Here is an 11,353-nt window from a genome sequence, read left to right as displayed (position 1 = left end):
GCCGCCACCTGCACCTCGCCCCCTCCATCCCACTTTGGGCTCTTAGTATGTCCAGGTCCACCAGGCAGGTGTGCTGGCCGAGGGACCCTCACCCCCCCCCCAGTGTATGCAGTGATCTCTCCTTGGAGGCCTGGAGCACACACCTGGGTCCATGCGATTCCACCAGGGACCAGGTGGACGGGGGGGGGGGGGGGAGGGGAGGGGGGGGCTGCAGAAGAGATGGCTGCTGAGCCTTCCTTGGAGGATGTGAGTCAGTTTGTCTGTTGGTAGCATCTGTTGACCAGGGGGACAGACTGCAGTCACCTGAATCCACCCCCCCACACACACCTGGGACACACAGGGCCAGTCGCACACCTGACACGGGTCTCATCTACAGGCCACCTGAGGAAACGTCACGCACATGCCCCACATGCCCCTCCACCTACACGTCCCACCCACCCTCCATACAGCACACACAAGCTTGTCTACACCGTCTTCCTCCCGGGAGACCCAAACCTCAGCCAAAGGCCACATCTGTGCTGCTACCTACGCATGGGCACCCACACGTGGGCATCCACGCGCCAGTGTCCTCCCCAACCTTTGACCCTGGGACAGAGGTGGGTGGGGATGACCTGCTGGGGAGGGCCACACCCACACTGACCAGAGCCCCAGGTTCCCTGAGACAGGAGCGCATCCCTCGAGGGTCCCTTCGCGGGGTCTTTGCCCTGGCCCCATCTTTTCTGGGAAGCATTCCCTGAGTGTCCAGGGGCTGAAGAGAAGCCCCCACTTCTGAGCTGTGGAATCCACCTCCTGGGTAAGGACAGGCCACGCACATCCCTCCAGGTGTCTGTAGAGCCCCAGGAGGGGCAGTGGCCAGGCAGTCCCTCGGGGGAGTCCTGGGTCCCTGGTGCACCCTGCCCCTGCCCACTGGGCTGCTCTGTGCTGGGAGGAAGGTGCCCAGCTTGGGTGGGATGCATGGATATCCCAGGGCATGGGAGAGTTGGGGGCCTGGAAGGCCCAGGGTGTGCACACCTGCACTACAAATGTGGGGCATTGAGTTGCCCACCACCAAGCAGCCTCCAGGCTCTCGGAATGTGGCAGGGCCTCTTTGTCCCTGCTGGTCCTGATTTAAGGCCTCCTCCCAGGGTTCCAGAGAGGCCAAATTTGCTTCCTGAGCCAGAGACCAGCTCATCCAAAGCTCCTGCCAGCCCAGCCCTGCGGGAGGGCCCCACACCCTGCCCATTCCTCCACCTGCTCTGTTCCAGGATCCCTGGTTCTTCACTTCCTGCTTCCTGCCCTGAGGGTCCTGTCCTCTGCTGACTGTCACCACCCCCAAGCTCTCTTCTTGACAGCCCCCACCCACTCAGCAGGCCACTGAGGGCCTGGCCTCCAGTTGAGGGAAATCACAGAGGCAGTCTCCACTGACCGAATGCCTCCCGTGTGTTGTACGCTGGGTCTTCACAGTCCTCAGCACACCCCGGGGGTGGACATCACCATCGGCATTTTACTGGTGCAGAGCTGAGGCTCAGAGAGGTTAAGTGATTTGCTCAGGGCTCCACAGCAAGAGAGTGGAGAGAGAAAGTTCTAGAGTCTGGAGTGTGGAGTGAGATGACCTCTCGTTGGCTCTCCGTGACTTCATCTTCTAGGATGTTCTTCTGGACTCTTCCAGCCCCGCTATCCTCGTCCTTCTGAAGGTTCCTACTGCATCGGGAACCAGATTTACAATGCAGGACGGTGCCGTTTATCATTCAGCTTCGACAATTCCCCTTCTGCCTCATTCCTGCTCCCCCGGTGCCTCTGTCTGGCTCCGCGGTCTGACTCTCTGAACCTCCTGGAGTCTGTTCCTGCCTTGTTCTGAGCAGCGCTGCCTCAGGGGCTGTGGGCTGTATGGGCTGGCCTCCACGTTCTGACACACGTGGTCCTAGACACGCTCAAATCACGCTGGCACCCCTGGGAGGGCCCAGTGCCTGCACCAGGCCCCGGCTCCACTGTGCCAAGGCTCCCTAGCGTGTGAGCAGGTGCTGTCCCCACAGCTGCTGGGACAGTCCCACCCCCTCCAACAGCCAAGCTGATAACCCTGCTGTCTTCCCCAGGGAAAGAAGCCTGGGGGGAGGCTGCTTGGGACCCATGGAGGATCCAGGACGGCCGTGGGCCAGGTCCTCTTTTTATTTTGGTGCCAGGGATTGAACTCAGGGGCACTTGACCACTGAGCCATATCCCCAGCCCTATTTTGTATTTTATTTTTGTTTATTCATTTATGGTGCTGGGGATGGAACCCAGGGCCTGTGTATGCAAGACGAGCACTCTACCAACTGAGCTAAGTCCCCAGTCCCCTCTTTTGTGTTTTATTTTGAGACAGGGCGTCACTAAGTTGCTGAGGCTAGCCTCAAACTCCTGCCTCAGCCTTCGGAGCCCTGGGGATTACAGGTGTGCGCCACCACCCCCGGCTCAAGGGGAAGTTTTTAAACACAAAAATGAAGAGATTGCTTCAGATGTTTTCAGCCAATAGTCCTTGGCCACAATGATTAATGGCCAGAGTGTCCTCAGCCCAAGGTCGAACAGACTGTCCTTACAGAAACTCCTCTGTGTTTCTGGCACCCTCTCTCGGGATAGTCACTGTCAGACGACTGTGCCTGAGAGCCCTTGCTTTGTGACCTTCTGGCTGATCTGCTCCTCGTCAGAACTGACACAGGGGCTCCATTTTGATTCACGTGTTTCCCCCCTGCCAGGCGTCCTGGGACACCATGAGGTGGCCGGTGACTGAGGGCAGAGTCTGCACAAGGACAAGAGGCTTTGTGCAGCCACTTCCAGGGTTTGCTCCCAGTGGGCAGTGGGGGGTTGGCAAGGTCCCACCCACTCTTCTTTCTCCTGAGCCAGGTCTTTCCCCCTGAGTCCAACACGGCCCGGGTGCCCCCAATGGTCACACCCCTGTGCCACACCATGCACACTCCCCACCCCCAGCCCTGCTGTGTTTTGGATGAGTGTCCCCAAAAGTCCGTGTGGGGCAAGTCTGTTCCTTGGGTGGCACTATGGGGAGATGGTGGGACCTTTAGGAGGTGGGACCTAGAAAGGTCCTTAGGTCCTGAAGGGGATCATGGGACCCAAATCTCTTCTTTTTCCTGTCTGGCTTTTCACTTCCTGGCTCAAGAGTTGAGCGGTTGTCTCTGTCACTTGCTCCTGCCATGATCCGCCAGAGACCCAAAGCACTGAGGCCACTGATCATGGACTGGGAGCTCCAAAACTGTGAGCCAATTTCAACCCTCTCACTTCTTTTTTTGTACCAGGGATTGAACCCAGGGCACTTAACCACTGAGCCACATCCTCAGCCCTTTTTTATATTTTCTTTTTTATATTTTAGAGAAAGAGTCTTGCTGAGTTGCTTAGGACCTCACTATATTGCTGAGGCTGGCTTTGAACTTGAAATCCTCCTGCCTCAGCCTCCTGAGCGGCTGGGATTACAGGCATATGCCACCACATCCAGCTAACCTTTTCTCTTTATGAGTTATCTGTCTCAGGTGTTTCGATATAGTGATGGAAAACAACCTCTCACAACACCCATGCACACAATGCATAAACACGCACACACACATACAGGCATCATACACACATACCACACATGCCACACATATAGTACAGAGCATCGTTTACATATATAGCAAACACCAAGCACACACGCGCCACATTCCCCACAAGTGAATCCCCCCCCACCCCAAGCCTGTGAAAGGAGCATTTCTGATCCTTCTCCCGGCCCAGCCAGGTGCCTCCCTCCTGCTGGAGCAAGTTAACCTAATTACCAGCCCAGGTCTGCCTGGAGCACAGCTCCCTCCCAGCCCGGCTGGGAGAATATTAAAGCCAGCAGGAGGCTGGAGGAGAGAGCTGTGGAGGAGAGTTATTTTTAGGAAGTGAGGTGGGTTTGCTGTGGAGCAGCTGCTCTGGGCGGAGGGGGCTGCACAGCGTGATGGGGGCTGAGGTCAGGGGGCAGGGGAGCCGGTCCTGAGACAGACCAGTCCACTTGCTCCCAGGAAGGTGGGAAGGGGACCGAGAGCTGGGAGAGGGGCTTGCCATGCTCCCTGCCAGAGCTGACCCCGGGGCCTGGGGCTGAGGCCATCCCCCATGTGCAGGGGCCTCTGGGCAGGAACGGCAGTGGGTGGGCGGGAACTGGCCCTGACATGGGCGGAAGGCTCTGCAGGATCTGATAGCCCCGCCCCTACACCCAGACAGACAGACACAGGGTGGGGATCGGGTGGGGCTGCTGTCACTCCCTGAAAGCCACTGGGCAGGGCTCCCTGGTCCTTCTGTGAATGACTGTCCCCTTCATCCAAACTAGATCTAGGGTCAGCTCCTCTCCCCGCTCCCCTAGAGCGTGACCAAGATCTTCCCTCATAGCCGGGGACACAGGGATCCCCATCCAGGGACCAGGGACCAAGAATCCAACAAATCCAAAAGTTCTGCTTCCAAGAGACAGAGCCAGCTCTGTGCAGGGACCCCCTAGTGGTGACCGCGCTACTGGGAAACCCCTGAGGTGCCTGAAACAGCCTTGAGACCCCCAAGGCAGCAGGGCACCCTGGAGTGGGGGAGCTCCACAGCCAGATTGCCTGGGTTCAAATCCCAACTCCTCTTACTCTCTGTGTGACCTTGGACAAGTTATTCAACCTCTCTGGGCATTTGGAGACGCTATGTGTACCCACCGTAGAGATAGTGTTGATTAAAGGGCCCACAGCTGCAAAACACCTGGGAGGGCATCCTGGTGTCCTGCGGCTGCCAGACAGATGATCACAGACTTAGTGATTTATCATCTAACCGTTCTGGAGGCCAGAATTTGCTATATACGTCAGGAGGCCTGGGTCCCTCTGGAGGCTCGAGGGGACTGGTCTCCTTGCCTTTTCAGCCTCTAGAGCTGCCTGCATTCCTCGGCTTGTGAACTCTCCCATCCCCCAATCTTGAAGATGACACAGATCCTCAAGTTCCAGGGATTGGGATGAGGACATCTTGGGGGGGGGGACAGTATTCTGCCAACTACAGGGGACCTGGGAAGTTGAGAGTGCTCAGCCATCGTGAGAGAGCTCAAGTGCTCCATGAGCTCATGTGCTCAAGTGCTCCATGCCTGGGCAGGGACACATGGCTTCCCTTTTTAGAGGATGATCTGCCACGGGACAAGTTGGCCTGTGGGTCCCTTTGGTTTGAGACTCAAAGGTAGAACATTTGTGTATCAAGACCCAGGCCTTCTGTCCCAGCCCTGCAAACAAAACAGGCAAACAAACCGGACAAAAAAAGAAAAGTTGGCGCCATGCGGTGGCGCACGCCTGCAATCCCAGCAGCTTGGGAGGCCGAGGCAGGATCACGAGTTCAAAGCCAGCCTCAGCAATTTAGTGAGCGCCTAAGTAACTCAGCGAGAACCGATCTCTAAATAGAATATGAAAAAAGGGCTGAGGATGTGGTTCAGTGGTTAAGCACCCCTGGATTCAATCCCCAGTACCCAAAAAAGAAAAAAAAGTTGGCCCTGTTTGGGGACTGCAGGAGAAGGTACCAGTCATGGGCCCTCGTGCACAGCAATTATGGTGGCAAAGGACTTTCACCATGAAGAACAGCAAGCCGATGCTCAGCCAGCGGGTGAGGCTGGTCCCAAGGTCAAACGGTGCAGAGGGCTGGAGGTAGGTGGGCACCCTGAGCCCAGCTTGGTGTCAAGAAGCAGGGCTCCAATCCTGTCTGGTCACCACGAGTGGCCTGAGTGTGGGCAAATCACCCTTGTCCACCCAATGGGGCCATAATAGGTGGTTGCTATATCACGTGACAAGGGCCTGTGGCTCAAACATGGGACTCTGCTGGTGTTGCGAGGAGCACAAAGCATGCATTTTAGAGATATGTACTTAAATTTCAAGTTGCATGGGGTTTGTCCCCCAGGGGCTCCTGTGTTAGAGCCTGCTCTTCAGGGTGGTGGTGTTGGGAGGTACAAGGTGGTGGAGCCTCCCAGAAAGTAAAGAGGTCATTGAGGGGCGATCTCTGCCCTTGGAAGAGATTCAGGTCATTTCATGCAAGTGTGATTAGTTCTGGGGAAAGCGTTGTGAAAGAGCAAGACTGACCCTTCCCCCTCCCTCTGGCTTCCCGTCTCACCCTGTGATGTCTCCCTCTGTCTCACACTCTGCTCCATGATGTAATACAGCCACAGGAGCCCTTCATCAGAGACAGTGCCAAACTGTTTGGACTATCAGCTTTTAAACTGGGAGTTAAACAAACCTCTTCTCTTTATCCATTACCTGGCCTCAGGCATTTTGTGTTAGTAATGAAAAATGGACCAATGTAACAAATGAGACTCATTGGGCATCCTGACTTCTATCACCAGGGGTTTCTGATTATGCAATATTGTATAAAATGTATCAGTTTGCTGGGGCTGCGGTAACAAAGTACCATATGCTGAGTGGCTTAAACAACACAAATTTATTGTCTCACAGTTCTGATATCAAGGTGTTGGTGGGTTGGTTCCTTCTGAGGCCTATGAGGAAGAATCTGCCGTGTGCCTCTCCCCTGGCTTCTGGCGTTTGCTGACCATCCTTTGGGGCTCCTTGTCTTGTACATAAACATCACCCTCGTCTCTGCCTTTATCTTCTCATGGTGCTCTTCTTGTGCATGTGTCTGTGTCCAAATTTCCTTCCTTGCTTTTTTCTCCCCTCCCCTCCCCCCATCCCAGGACTGGGGATTGAACCCAGAACTGTCCTATCTACCACTGAACCACATCCCAGTCCTTCTTGTTTTTATTTTGAGACAGGGTTTCACTAAGTTGCCTAGCTAGGCTGGCCTCAAACTTGCAATCCTCCTGCCTCAGCCTCCTGAGTCACAGGATTACAGTCGTGTGCCACAACACTCCACCAAATTTCCCACTTTTATGACACCAATCATATTGGATCAGGGTTCTTCCTATTTCAGCAACTTGATAAATTATTTCTGCCGAGACCCTGTTTCCGAGGTGCTGGGGCTCTGGACTTGCACATTCACCTTTTAGGGATATAATTCAACCCATCACGCAAAGAAGAAAGAGTAAAATTTGAGAGCACTCTATGTGCAATAACATTCTCAAGGCAGTTTCCACCCCCATTCTAGATGTTTACACCACGCTAACTAGTGTGTATTCCTTTAGGGTCTTTTTGTATGCATTTACATTCAAATGCCAATACGTATTTGGGCTGTTTCTTCTCCTCGTGCTTCATATTATATAACATGGACACTGTGGTGCTCACTTGTAATCCCAGCCACTAGGGAGGCTGAGGCAGGAGGACTACAAGTTCAAGGCCAGCTTCAGCAACTTAGCAAGACCCTGTCTCAAAATAAAAATAAAAGGGTTTAGGATGTGGGGATGTGGCTCAGTGGTAGACTGCGTCTGACTTTAGGTCCCAGGACTTAAGGGGCCTTGGGGGAGACTGCGTTGATTGCCATTGAACAGGCTGGAGGGAGCCTTGGGTGATTAGTACTTCAATTAGTAACCTTGGCCTTGGGGAGAGAGTTGGGATGGGGGGACCCACTGGGAAACCAGCCCAAAGTTCTGAATTTGGATCCTGCTGGGTGGGGGTCTGTGGCTTGTTTTCTGCCCCCTCCCCACTTCAACTCAGCTCTTTGCAGAAGGGGTGCTGTCCATGGTGGTGATAAAATATTTAACCTCTAGAAGCACTTTGGCACTACTGGTCAGTGGGCCGGGAGACCCCATGCTGCTGCTGAGTTACCCCTTTATCATGGTGCAGGGGGCAGGGAGTCCCCAGGGAGGAGCTCCAGACCGGACAGTGGCTGCTGACCAGTTAGTTTGGGTTTGTCTCTCTCATGACCAGAGCAACTGCCCTGGTGCCAACTGGCCCTAATCAACCCACCTGGCCATACCTCCATTTTGCCATCTAGTTCTGTCTGCCCTGGGGTGACCCCAATGAACTCTAGAAGAAAATGAAGAAAAGGGGAAAAAAATAATGTATTTCAGGTTGACCGGCTCTGGCTGCTGTCAGCGTTTGCCCCAAGCAGTTGAATCCACAGACCAGGACACAGGCGGCAGGGGCTGATGCAGTGGCCCCTTAGGGCCCAGCCTCTGGCAGGGTTTGTCCCGGGAGGCCAAAGTTCCAACCTAGGCCCAGCACCTGCAAGGACAAGTTGCTGTAGCCCCACAGGGGTGGACAGGCCCCAGGCTGTCCCTTCTGGCCACCCAGCAGCTTCCCCCTCTCCTCACAGTGCCAGGCCTGTCCTTGCTGTCCACACAGGACACTGGAGACAAGAGGAACTCAAGGTTGCCTGGCTAACTCATCTCAGGAGGCATGGTCTTACATTCTTGGGTTTGGGGGTCCCTCCACTCAAACTCTTGTGCTGATATTGAGGCTCCAGGCCCGTCCTCTGAGCCCGTTTCCACAGTCCTCCCTGGATTTGCTTCTGCTCTATTATCCCTGTCTGGAATGGCTGTCCCCTCCTGCCTGGATGTGTGGGGACCAGACAGCACAGGGAGCAGGTTTTGGCTCTGGAACAAAGCTCACTGGGCGGGTGACCCAGCCAGGCCTGGGAGCTGACTGCAGCTCAGGCCTCTAGCTCCCTCTCCAGGCCGCAGTGGAGAACTGCTGTCCTTGCCTTCTGCCTCTGCTACCCAGGAGGAGATGACATTTGCTACTTTGCAGGATCAGCTTTCTTATTTATTTTTGGTACTGGGGATTGAACCTGGAGGTGCTTAACCACTGAACCATATCCCGGGTCCTTTTTATATTTTATTTAGAGACAGGGTCTCGCTGAGTTGCTCAGGGCCTTGGTAGATTGCTGAGGCTGGTTTTGGACTCACGATCCTCCCGGCTCAGCCTCCTGAGCGCTGGGGTTACAGGCCACTGCAGGACCAGCTTTCATTTTCGCTGTGGGGAAGCACTCCCTCCACAGAGCCTTCCCTCTGCTCTCTGAACACTGGTTCCTGGCTTCCTCTGGCAAAGGACTCAGTCACCTCTTTTGGTCATTAATACCATACACAGAACCCTGGGTGGGTTTTTTTTTTTTCACTGCAGGGGACAGGAGTTGGTTGGAGGAGGCCCAAAGGTGGGGATGCAGTCCAGGCTACAGCCTGGGAGGGGGCCTGGCCCAGGGTGGTTAACCATGTGACAGTGGTTGATAGACTTCTGGGGGCAGAAAGGTGCTGGGAGATGCAGAGGACTTTTCTCCATGTCCTGCTACCCCTCCCCTGCACCTCATCGTTGGCCGCCCCCTTTCTGTCCTGAGTCCCAGGTGGTCCTCTCCTCCACACTGTTCCGGTTCCCAAGTGCTGTACAGGCCTGCAGCAGGCCCTCCACTGGGACCCTGCCCTGGCCCCCTGGGCCCAAGACCTTCCTTGTTGAAGCCTGAGCAGCTTCGGCCTAGGATCCTGTTGCCAAGTGGCTCAGTTCCTTTGATGTCCCCAGGATGATCCTTCAGTCCCGTGTACAGATTTCTCCCCAGACCAGCCTGCTCCCCCGCTGTGGGCCTCAGCTGTGCCTCAGATCCATCTTAGGCCCGATCCCTTCAGCCCACCTGCCCTCCTTGCTGGCCAAAATGCTGCCCCGCCTTCAGGGTCAGCCCAAATGTCATCTCCTCCTCCTGGGTAGCCTAATGATGGCACTCTGCCCTGATTACTGTTCTGTCAAGGCATCCAGAGGGAGCCCTGTCCTCTCTGGGGTCCTGTGTTGCTTTATCTGCATTTTCTTGCTGGTTCTCAAGGAATCGGGAATAGGCGGAGGGGCAGGAACAGCTCTTATAGTGAAAAGAACTCTGGGACAGCTGGTGTCTCCACAGCATGGATCCCCTGACCCAAGAAGAATAATCCAGAAGAATCTAGAACATTTTAGATTCTGGGCCTTCGGTCTTGGACTGCTAGATCTGAACTGCTGAGGGGTAGGGAGGGCCACTGGTATCTCCCTGGTATAGAGAGATGAGCAGTGACCATCCCAACCCAGGCCATCATTTGATCTCTCAGGTCCTGGTCCTGCCTCTTAGTGCAAGAACCCATGCAATAGCATCCCCCCTACTCCAAGGAGAGCGAGCCCCATGTAGACCCCACAGGGTCCAAAAGGGTAGCGAGGTTGAGCCATGCTCTTTATAGAAGCAAAAAATTTAAAAACTCATTATCCGACAGTGGGATAAATCAGAGATGTCCTCTCTAAGGATTAGCCAGAGACTGAAAATGTGACATGAGAAAGTACATTCTTTTGTGAAATGGGTAGAACTGGCCCCTAAAGTCACTGGCCTTTGGGGTCACCTCATGACACACCAGGGCTTGTGACTTGCTCTAACCCAGAGGCTATACCAGCTTGGGGACACTGCCTTACGCCCTGGCAGATGCTGCTTTTGGACTTGGGGACCCTGAGCCACAGGGAAACCCACCCACCCACCCGCCCTTCTGTAGGCCTTAAGACAGGGAAGCCCAGTTGTCCCACTGTGCCCTAAGCACCAGCTGTGACCCAGGATGTTCCAGTCCAGCCCAGCTCCTGATGTCGGCAGCCCCAGCAGATGCCAGTGGAGCTGAGTGCCCAGCCTCAGCACAGAATCCAGTGACTCCGCCACAGCAGGGCATGCGAGCAGGAGCAGCGTCAGGAGGCTCTGGGCAGCAGCCCAGCTAAGGACGTGTGAGACCACGAGACCGGGCCCTTGCCGGAGCGGTCTCCCTGATTTCTCCTTGGGTTTTACACCATGAGTAGGTATGTAGGTATGTTCCTTTAAGAGAACCACTGTCGTTCTTTTTTTTTTTTTTTTTTTTTTTAAAGAGAGTGAGAGAGGAGAGAGAGAGAATTTTTTTTAACATTTTTTTTTTAGTTCTCGGCGGACACAACATCCCTGCTGGTATGTGGTGCTGAGGATCGAACCCGGGCCGCACGCATGCCAGGCGAGCGTGCCACCACTTGAGCCACATCCCCAGCCCCCCACTGTCGTTCTTTACAATTAAATTTCAGTTTAAAAACCCAAAACTCCAAAAAGGGTCGATAAATGAGTGGCCCACCCAGAGCACACCTCACCTCCACCCACAGTGGAAGGCATCCCATTGCCAGAAAGTTCCCTCTTGGGTATGGAGCCCATTCCACTTCAGAGGCCGCCGCTTCTGGGGACCACACTGCCCAACCGCTGAAGGGACCCTCCACACCTCCACCCAACGCAGTCCCTTTGTTAGGCCCTGAAGAACACCTGCAGCCACGTCTCCCCGTCTCCTGCCTGGACCAGCAGCTGGGGCTCAGCTGGCTCCTGCCCCACCCTCACTTCACTGAGGCCAAGGTGCCAGTCACTACTGGTGTTGGAGGAGGCTGGGCAGGGCTGAGGCTCAGTGGCAGAGTGTGAGGCCCTCAGCACCACATAGAAATAAGTAAATAAAGGTATTGTGTCCACCTAAAGTAAAAAAAAAAAAAAAATT

Source organism: Spermophilus citellus, assembly GCF_964194105.1.
Source record: "Spermophilus citellus genome assembly, chromosome: 6".
NCBI lineage: Eukaryota > Metazoa > Chordata > Mammalia > Rodentia > Sciuridae > Spermophilus > Spermophilus citellus.
Note: the sequence above shows the minus strand (reverse complement) of the source record.